The sequence below is a fragment of the Crassostrea angulata genome, chromosome 4 (genome assembly GCF_025612915.1).
Source record: "Crassostrea angulata isolate pt1a10 chromosome 4, ASM2561291v2, whole genome shotgun sequence".
Lineage (NCBI taxonomy): Eukaryota > Metazoa > Mollusca > Bivalvia > Ostreida > Ostreidae > Magallana > Magallana angulata.
In genome coordinates this window covers 50,521,214-50,539,825 of record NC_069114.1, presented here as the reverse complement: position 1 = coordinate 50,539,825, position 18,612 = coordinate 50,521,214, and the positions used below count along the sequence as shown (strand labels likewise).

Below are 18,612 nucleotides of genomic sequence, written 5' to 3'. Positions count from 1 at the left end.
TCAATAACTACACTATTGCCTTTCATCTCAACAACTTTAAACGGTGATGCGTTAAATGGTGTGGATAATTTGTGTTCGCGATCTTGTTTAACAAGAACTTTATCACCCGTATGAATATCGGATTCAACCGCTCTTCGACGTTTATCGGAATACATTTCGCCCTTTTCCTTCTGTTCCGCATCGCGATCGCGTACTTCAAGATCATCAACATTGTAGTCAAAAAGTTCAGGTAACTTTGTGCGAAGCTTGCGACCAAACAATAACTGAGATGGACTAACACCAGTCGTCGTGTGGCGTATTACGATACATTACAAGAAATTTATCAAGTTCCGCTTTCCAATCTCGACCTTCAGCGTGAGCAATTCTAACACGTTTCAGTATTGATCTATTTTGGCGCTCAACTTCACCATTCGCCTGCGGCCATAGAGGAGTCGTTCTGTGGTGGACAATACCGTTGTCCAACATGAAATCTTTAAAATGCTGACTCACAAACTGAGGACCATTATCTGTATGGATTGATAACGGCAACCCATTGGCGGATCCAGAGGGGGGGGGGGGGGGGGGGTTCCGGGGGTCGGAACCCCCCCTTTCCCTGGGACATATGAATTTTTTTGAAAACTACTAATGCCTATTTAAAGGTAATTTTTCCCATCTATAATATAAATACTGTAATTATCTCAAATAAATGCTTTTAAAATTGCTTATCTAAAGACTTTCTTACAACGTACCGTAATTTACATGTATTTCTGATATAAAAAAATCCTAACTATTTTTTTCATTGAAGAAAAGTACTCTCCTTCAGCATCCGGTGTTCACTTCCATGAGTAAACATACAATTTGAACTGATAAGCCATCGAGAAAACGACGTTCAAGTACGAGTACACACATTCGTTTTACTTTTAAAAGCTGCTTTCAAATGTATTGTTTAATTAACTTAAGTAAATTTAATAAAAAAAAAGTTTTACTTCGTTTCATACGAAAAAAAGAGAGAAAAATACAGAGAAAATTAAACCCACTTTTCAAAACTTCCCTGAATATGATCGCATGTGTACTAGTGCCGGATGATGTGGCGCACCCATTACAAAGATCACATCAATTAAGTTCTCTGGGACGACTACCGGTATATTGCTTGTACAATTGTATTGCACATGTTCCATGATGGCATCTATTAAGCAGATAAACTATTCCAATTTTTTGTCATATCTTATCATTTAGACCTTTCTCTAAGAAGGCAATCGATAGAACTCAAAATCGATAAATAGTACAGAATTTACACATCAAAGACATAAAAAAATTACCAAAAAATTCATTTTTATAATATCTTGTATGGTGGCATATCTCCGCCCCTTGTTGCAAGTTATTTTTCTATCAAATATGTCGACATGCAAGATAAATATGTTGACATGCAAGATAGTTATGTCGACATGCAACATAACTATGTTGACATGCAAGAAATTGCAATCTGATATGAATTATACAAAATCTCAAAAAATCGCCCACCTGTGACATCCAAGATGCTAGATGATATCTTTCTATGTCGACATGCAACTTATTTATGTTAACATGCAAGATAAAAATGCTGACATGCAACTTATTTTGTCAACATGCAACTTATTTATGTCGATATGCAAGTTATTTATGTCGACATGCGAGATGAATATGTCAACATGCAACTTAGTTATGTTTACATGCGAGATAAATATGTTGACATGCAACTTGTTAGTTGCATGTCAACATAACTAAGTTGCATGTTGACATAAATATGTTGCATGTCAACATATTTATCTTGCATGTTAACATAACTAAATTGCATGTTGACATAAAAAAGTTGCATGTCGACATAAAGAAGTTGCATGTTAACATAAATAAGTTGAATGATGACATTCATAGGTAGCGTATCTAGCATCTTGGATGTCACATGTTGGCGATATTTGAGATGTTTTATAACTCTTATTTGATTGCAGTTTTCTTGCATGTCAACATAGTTATGTTGCATGTTGACATAACTATCTTGCATGTCAACATATTTATCTTGCATGTCAACATAATTAAGAGAAAAATAACTTGCACACAGGGGGCAGAGATATGCCACCATAATCTTGTCATAATTAGTTTGAATTATTTTTTGTTTCTTAGTGTTTTTTACTGACGCACAATCTCATTGCTGTAGACTTGGGGTTTTTTAAGGCTAGAAATTATGCAAATCGTCCTTACCTAAACCAAAACGCTATATAAATGCACTGCAATCTGATATTAAAATAGATATGAAATAGATATTGACGAAATAACTGTTTATTAAATTTACGCACGGAGAACGTTCAAAGGGCCTTGTTTATTGACAAATAATGATTTTTGTACGCATTGATTTTCATCTATTGGAACCCCCCCTTTTCCAAATTGCTGGATCCGCCTCTGCAACCCATGAGTTAGAAAGAACTTTGAAATCAATGCTGTAATATTCTCAGAAGAAATATTTTTCGTGATTGCGACTTCAAAATACCTACTATAGTAATCAACTAGTACTAATATGTACTCCTTACTCGGTAATGGACCTAAGAGATCTGCGGCGAGATGTTGCCAAGGCGCAGAAGGCAACTCGGTGCGCTTCATCGGTTCGGGTTTATTAGGTTGACTTACTAACTGACACCCGTAACAACTTCTATAAAACGTTTCAACACATTTGTCAATCCCTGGCCACCAAACTTTACTTCTTAATCGCGATTTCATTGCAACTATGCCGGGATGTCCTTCATGCGCAAGTTGAAGAACCTGATCGCGCAATTGTGCTGGAATTACGATTCGCGTACCTCGTAATACTAATTTTCCAATCGAACACAATTCGCTCCGTATTGGCAAATATTGCTTGAACTCGATGCGATGCCACTGCTGATTTACAAGACATTGTCTAACCGAACAAAGTTCTGGGTCATCCTCTGACGCTCTCTCAATATCGCGAGTTGTCAAAGCAATCTGTGTTGCTTCTACAGCTACAAACCTAACGTAGTCGTCTACAATATCGTGTGACTTCTGCGGAATGTCATTTTTGACAAGACGTGAAAGCGTGTCTGCTATGTTCTTCGGACCCGGAATGTACCTAACTTTAAAATTGTACGGTTGCATGCGCAACACCCAACGCTCTATTCTAGCGCAAACCTTTGACTTTGGAGAATAAATACACTCAAGCGGCTTGTGATCAGTGAGGAGCTCAAATTCTATGCCGTACAGATAAACATGAAATCTTTCACATGCCCACACTAGAGCTAACGCCTCTTTCTCCGTCTGAGAGTAACGACGTTCCGTATCGCTCAAACTACGGCTTGCATATGAAATAACACGAAATTCACAATTTTGCTCTTGAACAAGTACCGCCCCTAGTCCAACGGGACTAGCATCAGCTATGACCTTAGTCGGCGCCGATTTGTCATAGTAGCCTAACGTTTCGGCATCCGCAAGACGACGCTTCAGTTCATCAGATGCTTCTTGTTCCGATTTTCCCCATCTAAAAATTGCATTTTTTCGCGTCAACTCGCGTAATGGGGCAGCAATTGTTGCTAGATCCGGAATAAATCTAGAACTGTAATTCACGAGTCCCAGAAAACTACGAACTTCTGCTGAAGTTTTCGGTTCGCGCGCGTCGACGACAGCTTTGACTTTAACATCCGCCGGACCTATGCCACGACCAGACAGCACATGGCCCATAAAAACAACCTGTGACATGTTCAATTGACATTTGTTCCTATTAAGGGTAAAACCTTTCTCATACAACACTTTGACAACATTTTCAAGACATCTATCATGTTCTACCTGACTACTTGCATGTACAATGATATCATCCATAATATTGTGTACACCCTCACAACCTTGCAACACTTGTTGCATGACCTTCTGATACATTTCAGGGGCACAACTAATACCAAACATAAGACGTTTGTATCTAAATAAACCCTTGTGTGTTACAAAAGAAGTAATTTCTCGAGATTCAGGTTTCAATTCAATTTGGTGATATGCCCTAGTATATTCAAGTTTGCTTAAAATAGTACTAGAGTTCATTTCATGCAAAATTTCATCAATGGTTGGAATAGGATGACGAACTCTCTTGACGGCGGTATTGGCCTGGCGCATGTCTACGCACAATCTGATGTCATCACCTGAACGTTTTGGAACGCACACAACGGGCGACACCCACGAACACGGCTCTTCAACGCGTTCAATGGTGTCCAGGTCGAGCAGTTCATCTAGCTTGTTGGCGAGTTTGTCACGCAAACTATACGGTATCTGCCTCATTGGTTGAATCACTGGCTCAACATCTGGATCAATCGGAATTTCTAGTTGAAACGATTTCAGCTTCCCTACCCCCTTGAAGCACTGAGGGTACTTATCAAACACTGAACGGTTATCTGCGTTGACGGCATTACTAACGCTGCGCACGATCTGTAGAACACCCAACTGTAGAGCTGTATCACGACCAAGTAGGGCCTGTCCCTTCCCGTCGATGACCACGAATTCCACATCCGGTATAACGGTTTGGTTGTATTTCACGGTTGCTGTAAATATGCCAGCTACCTTTAGGGGCTCTTGACTTCCATAAGCGAAGAGATGCTTGTCAGCTTTGGATGAAACACATTCGATGCGCTTGTCCTTCAGACTGTTCCATAAGGGCATCCCCATTGCTACTGACTCCTTGGGGCTGATTTTCAATTGATGTGGCTTGTCTCTCAGAGTCTTCCATAGCTCTGGCGATTTCACGGACTTGGTAGAGAGTAAGTTCTCTACCTTTCTCAAGTAGTTTACGGCGCAAGTTATGACGTACGCACTTGTCGATAATCTGGTCACGTATCCTCTCGTCTATTGCGTCACGGTTCCCGAATTCACACGTTTCTGCACGCTGACGTAATCGAGTTATATACTGTTCAATAGTCTCCTGTGTGGACTGTGCCATGCTTCGAAAAACAGATCTCTGATAGGGAACATTTGCTTGGGGCTTAAAATATTTGTCCAAAGCGTTCAGCGCTTTTGCGTAAACGTTATCACCCGTACCTTCCGGTAACGTAAAGAAAATGTCTTGCACGTCCTAGCTGCTGTATGTAGAAGCAAAGCCTTTGCCTGAGCTGCACCCTCTATCCCTATCCCTGTTGCATATAATTCAAATGCCCGACGCCATCTTTGCCATTTGGATGCGATGCCAGTTACATCAGAAACATCAAAATGTGGATGTCCATGCAAATCATGCATCAAAACACCTGCCATCGTGATCCTTAAGCGTTAATTATCCTCGTCGCCAATTTTATGTAGCGTCCTTGTATGCTTCACACACGGATTTAACCAGATTTAGACCATGAATAAAACAGGTTCGTCATTGAAGACCTTTATTCAAACCGGAAACAACGTCACACATAATAATGGGCAATAACCCAACATAACACAGTAGGGAATAGCATAGAGTTATCTCTCTTAGAATACGTAATGTAAATAACAAACACTACAGACCTGACCTTCTTAGCCTTTCCTAAATAATCTCTATGTGTCTTTCAACCCGTGTTCAGAAATGTTGTCTCTAAGTCTCTTTTAACCTTTGTTCAGAAATCTTTTCCTCAGGGCATTAAGACTAAAGGTAAGTTGCCTTATTTCCTCTCTAAATTTCATTCAGTACTCATTCATTGTTGGCAAATGAAAAAACCCTTGTCATCTTTTGCTAATATGATATCTTAACTATAGAGAGCTTCATTCACTCTTATAAATGTGAACTCGTCTTTATTCAAATTCAATAGCAGAACAAAAAGAATAAGAATATCAAACATCATATATTGTTACCTGAGAATCCCAAGATAACCCACCCACCTTCTGCGATATAGTCAGGACACCTGACTAAGGTGTCAGGAAATTAACAATTTGAGTAAACAACTTGTTCGTCTTTTTATTATACATTTCATAGATGATTTTTGTAAAATGTTCAAATTTTAGATTTTTGGCACTGTCTCCTAGGACCCTAAGAAACAAGAGTGTGAAATTTTCAGTTTATGTTCCTCTTACCCTAAAGATGCATCAAAGTACTTTGAAAGGAATTGACCATGTTGTTTTCAACAATGTTTTATTGTTTATGCACAATGCACGTCACACAGTGCTCAACGCACGTCACACAACGCACGTCACACAATGCATGTCACACAATGTACAACGCACGTCACACAATGCATGTCAAACAAGGCACAACACACGTCACACAATGCGCAATGCACAACGCACGTCAAACCATGCAGAACGCACGTCACACGTCATACAACGCACAAATCACGTCAAACAATGCACAATGCATCTTACACAACGCACGTCACACAATGCACGTCACAAATGACACGACGCACGTCACACAAAATACGACGCACGGCAACACAATGCACAACGCACGTCACATAATGCACGGCACATGTCACAACGCACGTCACCCAATGCACGTCACCCAATGCACGTCACCACATGCACAGCCTTTATACAAAAATGTTTAGTGTCAAGTTTAAAATTTTCTAAGTGATCCACGAAGAAGTCAAAAATACAAAGTTTTACAGAAAGACAGCTCCCTCACAAAAGTTGATCAGGAAATCTCAACAACAAAGCAAGCTAACTGAATGTTGACAAGAAGTTCCAGTCTTTGATGACAACAACGTATCAATAAAACAAAATGAGCACATCAGTTTGAAAGAAAGTTTTAAAAAAAATATAATCACAACTAGACACGATCTCGTTGCAAGCAACGAGTGGGTCTTCCGTCCAATTTTTGAATAGATTCGATTAAACTTATCACTTCAAAAATAAAACCGTAGATCTAAGCGAAAAATAGTAAAAAAAAAAATAAAAAACAATTGCGGTAATCGGGGCTTGAACCCTGGTCACCTGGGCCATGTCCCCGACTCTATCGACTGAGCTACTCAGACTCTCGCTTCAGAACATTGACGCTTAATTTTTGGAGAATGCCTTGATCGATTTTAAAACAAATTACATATTCTGAATCAGTAAGGGGTCACTATAAGGTGAATAAATTTCAAAAAAAAAATATTAATATATAAAAAAGTCGAAAAATTTAATTTTTTGAAATTTCTTTCCGGTGACGACCGGAAGTGACGGCAGACATTCTCTGGACCGAGTTGCACCAGAAAAACGGTAGATCTATCATCTCTGAAAATTTCAGCCCTATATCTTTACTCGTTTTTGAGAAACCTGACAGACAAAATTGACTTTTAAAAATCGTTTATTGACGATCACTTCCGACCGGAAGTGAATTTTGAAAAAATGTATTCAGTACAAAAATGTCAACAAAACACAATTCCAAAAATCGAAATATTAGAATCACTTCCGGTGACGACCGGAAGTGACGAACGACCTGCTCAAATTAAAATTTGATAAGTTTAAAACATATTCTGATGGAAACAAATTGTAGATTATTTGATTTAAAAAATTTTTAAAACACAATTTTCCAAAAATGCTGTTTGAGCGGACCGGAAGTGACGGACGATCGTATTTTTATCTGATCGGCCCTAGAAATTCAAAAATCTATCATTCCAGAAACTTTCAATTTTCTATCTTTAATCGTTTTTGAGAAAAAGGGAGGACAAGATCACTTTTTACAAAAAGAAAAACGAATATAACGGCCGACCAGAATTGACGTCATCAACAAAAATGTACACGATAAAAGACCTTGATATTTTGTATTATTCGTGAAATTTTCATAAAAATCCATTGTAGCATATTTGAGATATTTGAGTTTTAAGAAAAATGTTAAGAAAAAAAAGAATAATAATAGTGAAAAATAGAGAAAAAGAAACATAACAAAAACAATAGGGTCTTCCGTTGGAAACGGAAGACCCTAATAAAATATATAAATATTTATGAAAACTTCTTCAAATTTACTCGCACCCTGCTTTTGCAGTGTACAAATGATAAATCAATCACTAATAGGAATAATGATAGACATCCACACTGAACTCCACACAATGTTTGGTATCAGTACAGTTGTCCACATTGACAACAAATCAAGAAAACAATGGGACATTTGACACAACACAACTTATAACACCCCTTTCCAAACCCCAAAGGAAAATGTTGATTCGTCAGTGCACATGTCATTTACTCTCTACCCTTATTAAGTTTTACCCAACCATTTGTCTTTGTACATTTATGCTAGCTTTATGCTTTTTTTTTTTTTTTACAATAAAGACACTTCTGAAAAGTTTAATTGATTAGAAAGAAACCAAAGCCCCTTTCACAATTGGCGCACGACCACTTTACAGCACTTTGCGATCAAAATTTTTTAGCTTCGCACGAGCTTTTACATACGTTGCACGAGCTCTCGCATTTGTTGCATACGTTTTACTGGTCACATCAAGTCTCCTCTGAATAGTGGACATGCGCACTATTTGAAAGAAACTTTACCATCACATTTCTTACTTTTTGCAAATATTCTCTAGAAAAAACAGTGTATAAAAAATATAACAACTGTCGATATAAAGTTCCAATCATTAAATTCTTGTTACTATGGTAATCAATTTAGAAGCCAAACGTTTGACTACTGTACCTGACTACCTGTAGAACTGATTACCAGTACCTGCAGTACTATCTACCAGAAGAACTGATTACCTGTAGAACTGATTACCTGTAAAACTGATTACCTGTGCACACTGATGCAGGTATACGTGTACATGAACCTAAGACATTCACATAAAATGTGTACCATGAATTTCTGACTCTACTGTAAGTATAATAGTTTAACGTAATACACGTCAAACTATTCTTTATCCATTATATAATTCATGCTGTCTTGTACATTTTGCAGGACACAAAGTCAAAGACAGACAAGCAGATAGGAGAAAACAAACACCCCCCCCCCCAAAAAAAAAAAACCAAAAAAAAAAACGGACGGACGGAAACAAAATTCAACATTGTGTTCCCTTAATTTCTCTTTATGAGACCTTATGCTAAATAAAGCTTGCGATGTAATTTATGAACAACCCACCAGTTTTTCTAAATTAATATAATATAATCATATACAGCATGGTACATGCATCACAACTTGACCTAGTAAGACGTGTAGATTTTGCAAGTTTAAACCTTTTTTAAATAACAGGAAACAAAATGATTATGACTTGGAGTTCTCTTATCAACCCCCTCAGATATTGGTGTTTACTATGAACTGATCAAGTTACTAACAGAACCTTGTGAATTTGATTTAAGTAAATTGTTTCTATGAATGTAATATTTAAGGAAGAATGAATTTTGTTTTACTTCAATTTTATGAGATAAGCACGATAGTCGGGGAAGGGGTCAAATCAATCAAGTCCGAAGGGCATAATGATAGATTCGAGATCTTAGATTAAATGATCAAGTTACCATAAAGTCAAAGAATTATTTCTTATAACTTATTCTACACTTTTTTTTCAATAATTATACGCACAATTAAAATTACGGATATTTTTACACTGTGTTTATTATGCTAAGACCGGTTGTGCTCCAAAAGTGTACGTCATTTGACGTCATTTCGATTTTTCAAGAAATGTAGACTGTGTATTTTCACCCGATGCAAAATAACTCTGAAATGCGGAGGCGTGTTTAACAGAGCGAGCACTCGCCAAAATCTCCTTTACCTTCAACACGCCTCTGCTCAACACGCCTCTGTTGAATGCTCTGTTCAGGCAATATGCCAATAATAGAGTTATGTAAAAAAGATACTTTCTTTTGTGATTTATTCTGTATATAAAGGTAGCGACATTGCAGAAAAAATACATAACCCGCATTATATGGCCAGTAAAGAACTTTTATGGAGGGCTTCATGGACATTAGATTCATGCATTTAGCTTATTCTCACATTACCTATAAGTTGAGAAGATTTTCTAAGATTTAATACATTATCAATATATGGCCATATTGGTTCTGCCCTAGGGCCTGATTCCCTAATACAAGGGCCATGAATTTCCTAATTTAGGTAGAGGGCTTTATTGGACATCATAACCATGCATTTGGATTTTCTCCAATTTATATCAGTGGCGTCGGAAGCAAATTGAAAGTGGGGGGGGGGGCTAGACTAATCATCAGAAATCTTGACAAGCAAAAAAAAACCCCTAATTTGCAAAACCTTGATCTCTGTTTCAAAGACGCCCATTATGTACGAGTGAATGAAAGTATTTAAGATATTACCGTTTTTGAAATTTCTAACTGTACAATATTTGATAAAAAAAGTTATAAGAATATTTTGAAAGGTAAAAGTTATAATCGCCCCAACAGGATTTGAACTCATGACTTACCCTTCGTGTTTTATTGGATTTGATCACGCATCGACCGAAATTATCACCTCATAATACTCAAAGAATGATTCCTTATTCCTTATATAAATAAACATCTATGAAATTGAGAATCAGGATTGGTGGATGTTTTTTTTAAACTATTAATAAAATCACAATAATTAAATAATTATATAAATCAGCTGTCACTTGCATTAAGGAGGTGTAAGCCTCCAGTATTTGACGTACATCCTATCAAAATAAACAATAAAATTACTAGTATGTATAATTTTATATCTTATTTATTTCTTTCCAAATATTGTTACAAACAGCGCGGCGCCATTGAATATGAGTTTTGCCAAACGACTGTCATTTCCAAACACATGACATGGTACCTTTTTCTCGATTAATTCCACAAATATAGATTACAGATTGCCTGCCTGAAAGTTTAAAATATGATAAATCTGGTCATAAACTTTTTTTTTTTAGTAAAGACAAATCCAAATATTTAAGCTTATATATTTGAACATTTTCCTACATATTTATACAGAGCCCTTTATCAAAAGGAGGTAAATATAGCATAAAAATGGCCAGGTCATTCAGCCCTCTTAAGGACTGAGTTGAGTGATTTGAAAATATTGGTGACGGCGGAGCCTGTCTATCTTTGACGTGTATTTATTGATAATTATATTGTGCATCAATTGATACAGATTTTAGATCTCAAATATTCTTAGTGCAACAAAATCGATGTTTCCGGTTTCTATAATATTTAATATTACATAAAAAATCATACAAAATAATTTAAGGCTGCTGTTGGTATCATTTTTTAAAAGCATATTCAAAAAAGGTTCTTTATTATTGCATCAAATAATATTCTGGTGTGTCGAGCCTCCTTAATTTTATTCACGTATTTTTTTTAACAAGGAAGGAAATTGTTGGTTATAAACAGAAATATATAGTATTTAAGAAAACAATTCGATGTCACCTAACAACTCGACATAATTAACGTATTGTTATGACTCATATTTAGCATTTAAATAAAATTCCAAAATAAAAATGAAACAAAACAAAACTACAAAAACCTCAGCAACTGTAAATAGTAAAACATTCTTTCCACTACTTTACTTAAAAGATGGAATCTTTTTCTGTAAGAAAGTAAGTAGATTAAGTATAGTTATTTGTTTTATCAAATCTAGATATAATTAATATTATACATTTTTATTTGCTGATGTATATAATTTGTTAAAGAAACAAAATGAGAGGAGTTTTCCCTATATTTTAAAGATAACAACAGATTTAAGGGAATGCAGCACATGTCAGAGTCAGTGTTTATGGGACTGTGTGAGATAGTCGGGACTTCACAAATAGTGGCCCTGAGGAGGGAGACAATAGACATCAAGGAGATGGTGGAGAGACAAGTTACACCTAATGGTGGGACCATTGAGATGTTAAGTGGAAGTAGAAGAGAAGGGTTCAGATTGAAGGCATCGGATATAGACATGATGTGCTGGTCAAAAAAAAAAACCCGAGTGATTATGGGCATGTCTCAGTCTGAGTATTACAACACAGCCAATACAACCTTGATTCTCTCTGACAATTCTGAGAGTCCACCAGGATTCACTCTACTTCAGTTATTGACACCACGAACAATCAGAAAAGTCGAATCAGCATTAGTCAGAACGAATGACAGGGTCTACATATCTAGTTCTATATACAGACAGTTAACTTGTTTGGCAGCATTTCCTGATTCTACAGTTCATGGACCCTGTGGTAGTGGTAAAGTTGGAAGATTGGAATATGACATTGCTTACTGTTTTGTTTGTGACACTTGGCCTCCGTCTGCCTCCTCGTGGATAGATAGATGTCACTCATGGCCTATTCCTGAAGTTGCTGATGACATTGTCAGAAATGGGTGTCACTTTGTAGCAATAGGACACCCATTAGGAATTCATGAAAATGAAGAGTGGAGATTTTCCTTTTCTCAGGCAGAATATAAACTTGTGTATTCAATGAACCACTGTCAATTTCTGACATACGGATTGTTAAAAATATTTTTAAAAGAAGTTATAGATCAACAATCAGAAGAAACCAATAAACTGTTGTGTTCCTATCACATGAAGACAACCGTTTTCTGGGTGATTCAAAAAAACAAACTACCTTATTGGTGTCCACAAAATCTCCTGACCGGTTTCTGGGTCTGCTTTAAACTTCTCCTTAAATGGGTGTACAAGGGGATCTGTCCGAATTTTTTCATCCCCCAAAACAACATGTTTCTGACAAAGGTCAATGGCTCATCACAAAACAGATTGTTCCTACAGTTACATGAATTGTACAAGAAAGGTCTGGCTTGTCTGTTACAGAGTTCGTCTATCAGGTCCTACATCATTGATATCCTGTACAATCCCAGACTTTTTATTTGTACAAATGAAAGACACACCTTGTCTGAAGTTCAGCATGATCATGAATTTGTCAGTGAGTCCGATTTTGGTGCTTTTTTTTCACAAACAACCGTCCTTACCAAAGTCATACAAACAGCAGAAGGGTTGGTAAAAACAGTAGAACAGTTGGTACAGTTACCCCTGACACACTATCAGGCTCTTACATTACAGAGACTTATAGTTGCAATATTTCAGAGTCTTGCCTTTATAACATCAAACAAGTACACTTACACCGGTGTCAACAATCAGATGTATATTGCAGACAAAATGTCCTGTCATATGCTGAAATTAGCTACTAAGTTTGGGCTAGTTTCTGATATGTTGTACATTGCTACGTATTATTACAAGACACTCAGGTACAGGGAAGCTTTATCTGTTTTAGAGATGACAAAGGTCAAGTTAGCACAGCCATATCTGATATATATATCCATGTATGTAGACAGAGAGAGATATACTGAGGCTGTAGGGGGACAATCCTTGTCTACAAAGATGAGACAGGCTGTAGCAGATGATATCATATTTCACAATGTTATCTGTTATATCAGTGAACTGATCCCAGAACAACAGACTGCTATACAGTACAGGATGCCTATATTAGATATCCCAGTGTTTGTAATGTGACACTTCCTAGAGTTCTTGTGTTACAGACACATTGATACAACATTATCACAAGCAGCTCTAGATGAGCTACAGGTCCTAGTCCACCATGATCAGGGAATGTATATATATGATCGATTCAGAGACATCTCCTGGGAGATCCTGGGGGTCTGTCAACAGATCACAGGGAACCTCCAGGCTGCTCTTTACTCATACCAACAGTCACTCACACAGCATCCATATCACAAAATACAAACTGCTACACATATGAGAATACAAGATGTTGTCAGTCAGTTGAACAATTGATAGTTTTATTTCAACTATCATACTCACGACGGTTTTAAAATTGTATAGTGTATTTAGATTGGTTTCCAGCCTTCATTTCAACATAAGGGCATTCCATCTTATTTTTTTCTGAAACCAACGTTTAGGATGAGATTAATTATAATAAGTTTTCTTTTATTTTGGTTTGATGAAATTTAAGATATCCTTATTTGATATTTTCTGAAAATTGTTATCTAGTTACCCCAATTTTTGATGGGGTTGAACAAACATTATATGAATGATTGTCATCTCTCTCTCTCTCTCTCTCTCTCTATTATACGACTTAATGTTGAGATGTTGAGACATACGATACAGCAGACTGAATTGACTTCAGTGAAAAGAATTCCGAATTAATTCAAACATGTTCGACAATCCAAAAGTTTAATCTACATTATTGTAATTGATGGTTGCAACCAATTCTACATCGTCAAGGCCGGGACTCTTTAAGGTGGCTCTATACACCCACAGTTTATTCAAATATTCAATAGAAGACCACAAAACATATACTTATCAAATATTAACATGATGATAGGGATACGATAAGTATTTTAAAAATTTTTTTTAATGTTTTTTCGTGTTTTTGTAAAATAATTTTTAAAAAGTTACCTACTAACAAATTGAGAGAATTTTTTTTGGTCATATGATAAATATTTCCTTCGGACATATAAAAAAAATATAACACTTCTTAACATTCAAAAATGTTATTATTGCAATTTTTTTTAGTATTTCCCCAAAACATAATTGTTCATATTTTCTTACTCTGTTCACAAATCATCTGAAAAAGCTGCTTGATGTTATAAGGAAATGTATTTTAATAAATGTGACATAAAAAATTGAATGAAAATCATTGCAAATAAACACAAAAAATATTTTAAATTTTATTTGGAATGAAAGTTCCTCAGGTAAGAGTTATTGTTCCTAAGTCCCAAGGCCCAAACACCTTAGGGACTTTTCATTTCTGAGTTGAAGAAAATTTCCTAAATATCATGTTGGAATGATAAATACATAGATATTTCATTATTGGCCTATATAAGTGAATATATTCGCTTTAATGCAAAACTAAATCAAATAAATAAAGTGGAAAATTAACTTATAGGATTTATGTATTCCAACTGAGAGAAATTCAAAGCCACCCTCCCATCCCCTTATAATTAAGGTGGTAAGGAATATTTGTCGACATTAATGTGGATTAAAGTTTATTATAATTGAAATACTTGCACCGGTTTAGAATTTTCTTAAACAGAATTCAACCCAAAAATATGTTTTAGAAAATTTTTGAAAATTAAATTTTTTATCGTACTCAACGGGATTCGAACTCATGACCTTCAGGTACGTAGTGAACCCACTAACCCACTGCACTACGCTGCAATACGTGGCTGGTGGGAAAGAAACTATAAGTATTTAAGAAATTATACTTGATTTTATTGTTTATTCGATAAATTATACGACACAAAGTGAAGGTGTCACATACCACATTACTTGTAAGTAATGAACTTTCCAATTATGAAATTCAATCTATTCATTTAATAAATTTTTCAAAAGAGCGGTCCCCACACAATTCGCCTCAGTTTAAATCAGCCAGTACCGGAATTGAATTCTTCCAGATTTACTTTTTTGCGTACTGCGTCATCAAAAAGAGGTGTATAGAGCCACCTTAATTAATAGCCAGATTTCGTGTGCACACAACAGATTAAAGTGTCGGAGTACCCCAAAATCAAACTATGGGAAGAAATTGATATATGCGAACAATGACAATTCAGAGCTTTCTTTTTTACAAACTTTCTTACAGACAGTGATAAAGAAAAAAAAATTCATTCAAACAGTAAAACCTTGTCTCAACAGACTACTTTTATTTAACTGTTATTGGTAAAACGTTTAAAACAAAACGATTTGCCATTGAATACTAGTCAATTTATTAATAAAAGAAGGAAAACGTACAGACTCCGTGTCTTTCATGAGTGTCACTGGTCCTAATCAAAATAAGGGAAATAACTCAAGACCCTTGTCTTTGATGAGTGTCTCAAGTTCTAACCAACATAAGGGAGATAACTCACAGACTCCTTGTCTTTGATGAGTGTCACTAGTTCTAACCAAAGTAAGGGAGATAACTCACAGACTCCTTGTCTTTGATGAGCCTCACTAGTTCTAACCAATATAAGGGAGATAACTCACTGACTCCTTGTCTTTGATGAGTGTCACTAGTTCTAACCAATATAAGGGAGATAACTCACAGACTTCTTAAAATTACAATTTTCTATGTATTCACTTTAAAAAAAGACGTCTGTTGCGATAAGAAGTAACCCCCCTTCCCGATGATACGTTCCCTTTCCTTTCTATGTTCATAGCGCCAGGATAATTAAGCAGTTAATAACATCGAAAAATGAAATGCTTTAAACATGTGTCTTTATATTATGCTGATAATTACAAATTTTAATTGTAATTTTATGATTTATCATAATCTTATGAATTTTTCAAAGTTGCACTCAAGTCGCTTCACGATCTTAAAGCCATGGTTTTTAGGTATGCATTTAGTTAACAGGATTCGTGTGCATCCACCCGAAACCAAATATTGAATTTTTTTCAAAATGAGATTTGCAAGTACATGGGTTATGGTATTAAAGAACGAGTTTTGTTCATGGTTTTATCATTGGTTTTGTTGACAAAGAAATGATTGTCTCGCTTGAAACATAGTTTTTTTTTTACCTGACATGCGCATGCTTTTAATATCAAACATTATATATTGTTACCTGAGAATCCCAAGATAACCCACCCACATTCTGCAATATAGTCAGGACACCTGCCTAAGGTCTCATGAAATCAACAATTTGAGTAAACAACTTGTTCGTCTTTTTATTATACATTTCATAGATGATTTTTGTAAAATGGTCAAATTTTAGATTTTTGGCACTGTCTCTTAGGTCCCTAAGAAACAATAGTGTGAAATTTTCAGTTTATTTTTCTTCTTACCCTAAAGATGCATCAAAGTACTTTGAAAGGAATTGACCATGTTGTTTTCAACAATGTTTTATTGTTTATGCACAATGCACGTCACACAGTGCTCAACGCACGTCACACAACGCACGTCACACAATGCATGTCACACAATGTACAACGCACGTCACACAATGCATGTCAAACAACGCACAACACACGTCACACAATGCGCAATGCACAACGCCCGTCAAACCATGCAGAACGCACGTCACACGTCATACAACGCACAAATCAAGTCAAACAATGCACAATGCATCTTACACAATGCATGACGCACGTCACGCAACGCACGTCACACGTCACCAAATGCACAACGCACGTCACACAATGCACGTCACAAATGACACGACGCACGTCACACAAAATACGACGCACGGCAACACAATGCACAATGCACGGCACACAATGCACGGCACATGTCACAACGAACGTCACCCAATGCACGTCACCCAATGCACGTCACCCAATGCACGTCACCCAATGCACAGCCCTTATACAAAAATGTTTAGTGTCAAGTTTAAAATTTTCTAAGTGATCCACGAAGAAGTCAAAAATACAAAGTTTTACAGAAAGACAGCTCCCTCACAAAAGTTGATCAGGAAATCTCAACAACAAAGCAAGCTAACTGAATGTTGACAAGAAATTCCAGTCTTTGATGACAACAACGTATCAATAAAACAAAATGAGCACATCAGTTTGAAAGAAATTAAAAAAAAATATATAATCACAATAAAATATATAAATATATATGAAAACTTCTTCAAATTTACTCGCACCCTAGCAGTGTACAAATGATAAATCAAGAAAACAATGGGACATTTGACACAACACAACTTATAACACCCCTTTCCAAACCCCAAAGGAAAATGTTGATTCGTCAGTGCACATGTCATTTACTCTCTACCCTTATTAAGTTTTACCCAACAATTTATGCTAGCTTTATGCTTTTTCACAATAAAGGCACTTCTGAAAAGTTTAATTGATTCGAAAGAAACCAAAAGCCCCTTTCACAATTGGCGCACGACCACTTTACAGCACTTTGCGATCAAATTTTTTTAGCTTCGCACGAGCTTTCACATACGTTGCACGAGCTCTCGCATTTGTTGCATACGTTTTACTGGTCACATCAAGTCTCCTCTGAATAGTGGACCTGCGCACTATTTGAAAGAAACTTTACCATCACATTTCTTACTTTTTGCAAATATTCTCTAGAAAAACAGTGTATAAAAAATATAACAACTTTCGATATAAAGTTCCAATCATTGAATTCTTGTTACTATGGTAATCAATTTAGTAGCCAAACGTTTGACTACTGTACCTGACTACCTGTAGAACTGATAACAAGTACCTGCAGTACTCTCTACCTGTAGAACTGATTACTTGTAGAACTGATTACCTGTGCACATTGATGCAGGTATACGTGTACATGAACCAAATACATTCACATAAAATTTGTACCATAAATTTCTGACTCTACTGACAGTATAAAAGTATAACCTAAAACATGACAAACTATTCTTTATCCATCATATAATTCATGCTCGCTTGTACATTTTGCAGGACACAAAGTCAAAGACAAGCAGATAGGAGAATAAAAAAACCCAAAGAACAAACACAAAAAACGGACGGACGGAAACAAAATACAACGTTAACGTTGTGTTCCCTTAAAGGGGCATGGTCACAATTTTGGTCAAATTCAGTTTTACTTTTTTTATTATTTAGAATGCTTTAGGGATGTATTTCTAATGATCAAGTGGAACTTGAGAGTCAGTCGTAGAGTTATGAGCAAGATACATGGGTAACAACACGTTGCCATGTAAACAAGGCTCGTGCCCCGTTTTTGCTTACATAAGGTCAATATACCATAAAAAATCTTTTTTAAGCTGATTTCTCCATCTTCTTATTCATTTCAAGCATAAATAAACAGTTACTAACGTTTAACTTATTCATTTTAAGTGTAAAATGGATTTTTTACTTCAACATTCACAATGTAA

The 18,612-nt window shown here is 36.1% G+C and overlaps 1 pseudogene; it reads left to right on the top strand.

The window, feature by feature from the left end:
• The first annotated feature begins 11,569 nt into the window (after positions 1-11,569).
• LOC128179634 (uncharacterized) lies at positions 11,570-13,606 on the top strand (annotated as a pseudogene).
• Positions 13,607-18,612: the final 5,006 nt, after the last annotated feature.